The following is a 6,000-nucleotide window of genomic DNA, read 5'->3' as shown; positions in this document are numbered from 1 at the left end:
GATGTTCTCTGAAACATTCTGCAAGTTGGGGTCCTGTCTCCCCAATGTACAGGAGACCACATCGAGAGCAACAGACACAGTAGATGACATTTGTGGAAGTACGGTAAATCTCTGTCAGATGTGGAAGGATCCTTTGGGGCCTTGGATGGAGGTGATGGGGGACGTATGGGCGCAGGTTTTGCGATTCTTACGCTGGTAGGGGAAGGTGCCAGGAGTGGAGGGTGGGTTAATGGGAGGCATGGAACTGACAAGGGAGCCGTGGAGAGAATGGTCTCTTCGGAATGCAGATAGGGGTGGGGAGAGAAATATATCCCTGGTCGTGGGGTCTGTTTGTAGGTGGCAGAAATAGCAGAGGATGATGTGTTGTATCCAGAGGTCGGTGGGATGCAAGGTAAGAACCGGGGTTCTGTCCTTGTTGCGATTGGAGGGGTGGGGTTCAAGTTCGGAGGTGCTGGAAGTGGATGGGGATGTGCAGGAGGATATCGTCAACCATGTGGGAGGGGAATTCGCGGTCCAATAAGAAAGTGGCCATCCGGGATGTTCTGTGGTGGAATTGATCCACCTGGGAGCCGATGCGGTGGAGGCAGAGGAATTGGGAGTCAGGGATAGCATTTTTACAGGTGGCACATTGGGAAGGTGTGTGATCCAGGAAGCTGTGGGCATCAGTGGGTTTGAAGTATATGTCCGTGATAAGTCAGTCACTGGAAATGGAGACAGAGATGCCCAGAAAGGGGAGGGGGGTGTCCAAGACAGTCCAGGCAAACTTGACGTCAGGGTGGAAGGTGTTAGTGAAAATGATGAACTGTTCAACCTCCTCATGAGAGCACGAGGTGGCGCTGATACAGTCATCGATGTAGCATGGGAAAGGGTGGGGAATGGTGCTGGTGTAGCTGCAGAAGATTAACTGTTCCACGAACCCGGCAAAGAAGCAGGCATAGCTGGGGCCTATGCGAGTGCCTATGGCTACCCCTTCATTCTGGAAATGAAAATGAAGAGGCTGATCAGACAAAAGGAATTGCATTGATTGCAAGAAGACTCAACCCAGGCCTGAATGCTCCAGTTGCAGTCTTTCAATTGTGCTACATTGGACAGAGGATATATATTCACAGTGTGTATTGGTTCAAATGTACTTAAATTCCCTAAATAATAAACACCAAAGTAAAATTAAAGAATTTAATATTTCTATGTGCATCAGTTTTGTGGATGACCACATACTGAAGAAACTAACAAGAGTCATAACTTCATATAAAATAAACTGAAGTAAACTATGTTATCAGTGTATATGTTATATCTAGTGAAATACTCGTACAGTCGAGCAGGTTGTCAATGAAAAAGACTCAAATGAAACTGAATATAGAACACAATGAAGCAATTTGTTTGGAGAGGGAGTCAGTAGATTTAAAGTTTACTCCATCTGGACGTTATTGTAGCATTCTAATGAGACTTAATTTCTCCAATCAAAATATGAAAGAAGTATTAAGAACAGGAATTTGAAGGAAAACCGGTTATCTTCAAACTACATGACCAGTTTGTCCTTGTAACTTCTCACAAGTTAAAGACTAATGGAGGAAGAAGGGGTAAAGTGCAATGAGCACACTATACCTTTAAATGATAAATTTGCCGATGCTACATTTAAAGATATGTGTGAAAATATGAAAATTCTGGTAATGAACACTGCAGTGGGAAGTCCTTCAATGTATTAAGAAGTGAGATGCTTCATAAAATCATAGTGAACCAACCAGGTTTAAACTAGCATTTAGGTAAAAACAATAACTGCAGATGCTGGAAACCAAATACTGGATTAGTGGTGCTGGAAGAAGGGCTTTTGCCCGAAACGTCGATTTCACTGCTCCTTGGATGCTGCCTGAACTACTGTGCTCTTCCAGCACCACTAATCCAGTATTAAACTAGCATTTGCCCTAGCATATGTGGTCTCTGTTAGGAATCCACTACAAGTGGCTACAATTGTATCAATTGTTTTCTGGGAAAATTCCTAAAACTGCTCTGGCAATGAGTGATAATGCCCCAGCTGGAAAGGATTTATAATTAGTTTCCTTTTCTCTGAGTATTTGAATGCTGAGAGAACGGCAATCCATAAGGAGAAAGATTCAGACAAAATTTGATGTATCTTACTGCATGTGTAAAGCCATTTGAAATACATTTTAATCTGTAGATGAGGCATGTTACAAAACAAAATGCCAGAAACAGTGGAAAGGTCCTGGTAAAGTTTAGATATGGATATTTTAAAAATCAATAATTATACTACATTACCACCAAAATGTTTAATTCTCCTCCTCATACATTTGCAGAACTGGAATAAGTGTCAGAAAGTGATGAGGCACCATGCACTATGCACACATATATATTGCACAGCAATGCAATGAAGGTTCTTGCAAGCAAAGGGCTAACTGATAATGGACAAATTAATGCCAATGAACAGGATTGGGCTATTTATTCCAATGGACAATGACCAAAAGTTGACCTGAAGGTAATTTATGTGCTAGAATGGACTAGTGATGGAGGGATTCCACTTTAGCCAGGAAAAGCAACCAGGAAATCAAAAAAATGTATGATGAGGGGCAAGAGGTAGGAACAAAGGATTGGCAAAATGAGGTAACAATGTGCAAGGCCAGAAATCACAATTGACTTACTTGGCATCCTACCGACGTGGCACCCTACTTATCTGGTCACCTGACATTCGTAGAAGTAATAGACGTGAAGATGTGAATAGACATGTCTATTCAGAATAGTTGTCAAACATTCTGAAAACATTCTATACACTCTAATCTGAATAAACATTGCCCATATAATGCTATTTTTATAATTTTTCTCTTTGGGACAATGATGATTTGACAAAATACGTTACAGAGAGAAGATTGAGAATTGACCTTGCTAGTATGAAGGAAATGTTTGAGAGAAAAAATATTACAAAAATAAAAAGGACTGACATGAGTCATCAATTGTCAGCCTGTTTAACAAAAGGAAGTGATTGCCCCCAAAGACTTATTAGAAATTCTCAAAGAGAGATGTCTTGTGTTATAAAAATATGACAAATTAATAGTTTGTTTGGACCACTTTGAAATTGAAGTACTTCTTTAAAGGATGAAGAGTTAATATGGCAGATTGATTGTATTATGGGCAGCGTATAGAACATGGAAGAAAAGTAATTTTACTCCTTAATTCTTTTAATTAGATACTTTGTGGATATTGAAACATGTATTAGTTAAAGAGAAGAGGGGAATCTATTAATGTATTAAGTAATTAAGATTAAAAGGAAAACAAGTGATGGCTGTTGATTGATTAATTGATGTCAAGATAGATTACCATGAGTGATTTGGTAATGATGAAGCATGACCATTTGTCTGTTTGTGTGTTTGCACAAAACAATACATACGGTAATGCAGCAGTACTGACAGCTGTTGGTCCTAGCTGAAGTGCCAAAGTGCTAACAGGCATGGAATGGCATGACAAGGCAATAAATGACATGCATGTTCCAAACACAGGTAGGTGCAAAGGCAGCAAGTGCTAAGAGAGCAAGTTTGCAGCCTGATCCAATCAATATTCTGTCTGTCCTGTCCTTCCAACAGGTTTTCAGTATTAATTGCTGGTGTGCCTTACAGTGCAAGAGGGGAGGTGCTGGTGTAGTGATAATGACACTGGCTCAGTAAAGCAAATCATGAGGTGTTCTGGAGACATAGGTTGAATTCCTGCCGTGGTTGATGGTAAAACCTGAATTTGATTTCTTAAAAAAACTGTGATAATGGTGAACATGTAAACCCAGTTGAAAGTCACAAAATCAATTTTTACACTATTTGACCAACATGTGACTCCAAACCTTGTTGATTTTAACTACCCTCTGGATAAACTTTGGCTGAGGTGGTGATGCTCATGTGATCTGAACAATTGTTTTTTTAAAGTCTATACTTCATAATGTGATAGTAATGTCCTGGAGAGTAATGGCCTTTTCCTTACAACAGGATAATTTTAGGAGTAGGAAAAAGGTAAAATGTTAAGCTTTAGGCTCCAGTTTTGAAGATCACTGATTGATTTTGTTTTTCTTTTTATTGGGGAAACATCTAGATCTCGGGGGAAAAAAAGGGTTTTATCTAGTTTTAGTTTGGAAAGTGCTGCAGGGGTCTTAACTGAAGCTGGACGTGTAATGGACTTTCTCCTGAGAAATTGAGAAGCTGGTTTAGAATTGTTAAAATAGGTTATCTTTGCATAACGAGTTTATTAAAAGTTCAAGATTGGGAAGTTTGTTAAAATCCTGGAGGGGCTATTTGTTACACTCAGTTTTACAACAAATCAAAGAAGATGTTATCAGCTTCTCATGACCAAGAATTGAAGCCAAAGCTAAGTCAGATGGGATAGAAAAGGGAACTGTCTTTGGTGTAACAATAAGGATGGTAAAGGGATACTTTTGGGATTAGCTGGGTGTTTAGAATCTATAAATGTGTGTTATATGTTAATAGTTTGCTTCAATGTATTGAATCTTTATTTTGTTTGCAGAATAAGCTTCTATTCTTTACTAAAACTAAATCTGCAACATTGCACACTTATGCTTCAGTGAGAGACTGCCTTGTTAATACAAATAAAACTCTCAAGTCAGATGTCAATCTGCTATCAAACTTGTCTAGCAATAACATCATCTGGGATTGTACAAACAAAATATTATTCGGGATAGAAAATGTATCATAATAAAAAGATAATAGAAAGCTTATTAAGGTAATATAAATATTTCCTGGTTTTTCTAAACCTGTGGGCAAAACTGGAGAAGTAATTAAATTAACAAATGAAACATAAAACAGAACTGCAGATGCTGGAAATCTGAAATAAAAATAGAAATTGCTTGAGAAACTCAGCAGGTCTGGCAGCATCTTGGAAAGAGAAGCAGAGTTAACGCTTTAAGTCCAGTGACCCTTCTTCAGAACTTGATAGGAAGAAGTGAATATTAAATGAGACCTGGGTGTCATAGGGCACCAGTCACTAAAAGTAAGCATGAGGTGCAGCAGGCAGTAAAGAAGGCAAACTATATGTTGGCCTTCAAAACCAACAGGATTTGAGTGCTGGAGCAAGAATGCCAAGCTGCAATTATAGAGGGGATTGGTGAAGCCACACCAAAATATTGTACACAGCTTTGTTCTCTTCATCCGAGGAAGGATGTTTTTGCTATGGAGGTGGTGCAGTGAAGGTTTACCAAATCGATTCCTGCGATGGCAGATCTGACATATGAGGAAAGATGCAATCATATTCACTGGAGTGTAGAAGAATGAGGGGTGATTGTATTAAAACCTCTGAAATTCTAACAGGACCAGACAGGTTAGGAGCAGGAAGGACGTTCTTGATGATGGGGTAGTTCACAACCAAGAGTCGTAACTTAAGGATAAGGTGAAAACCTTTTAGGATTGAGATGTGGAGAATGTCTTCACCCAGCGAGTGGTGAGCCTGTGAAATTCACTATCACAGGAAGTGGCTGAGGCCAAAACATGATGTGTTTTCACAAAGGAGGTAGATGTAGCTCTTGTGGCTAAAGGGATCAAGGGATATGGGGAAATGTTGGGATTAGGTTATTGAATTCAATGGCCAGCCATGATCATATTGAATGGCAAAGCAGTCTTGAGAGGTTTTATGTCCCACTCCTGCTTCTGCCTTCCATGTTTCTATGCATCTATGGAACTTCAGAAGTTAACAAGTGATCTGGTATGCTAAATTACACTCATTTGGAACTCATCCAGGGTTGAGTGCAGTGTGAAGTAACTGACAACAGAAGAGGTGACCTATTTTAACATTTATGCCACTCACAGTGATCAATAGAATTGAGAGGGCTTCTTTGAAAATTACAGATTTTAAGATAAGTTCATGTTTTCAACTTGTTGCTAGTCATTAAACAGGTTATCCATTTTGGAAAAGGTCAAGGTTTCATGCTTATTAAATATAGTTGGCGAGAAATTGAGTTTGTTAGCCTTACTTGTTTCATTACAAATCAGAGTTCCAAAATGG

The sequence above is a fragment of the Chiloscyllium punctatum genome, chromosome 8 (assembly GCF_047496795.1).
Source record: "Chiloscyllium punctatum isolate Juve2018m chromosome 8, sChiPun1.3, whole genome shotgun sequence".
Classification (NCBI taxonomy): Eukaryota; Metazoa; Chordata; class Chondrichthyes; order Orectolobiformes; family Hemiscylliidae; genus Chiloscyllium; species Chiloscyllium punctatum.
The sequence above is the reverse complement of the archived record's forward strand: the minus strand, read 5'-3'. Positions refer to the sequence as shown.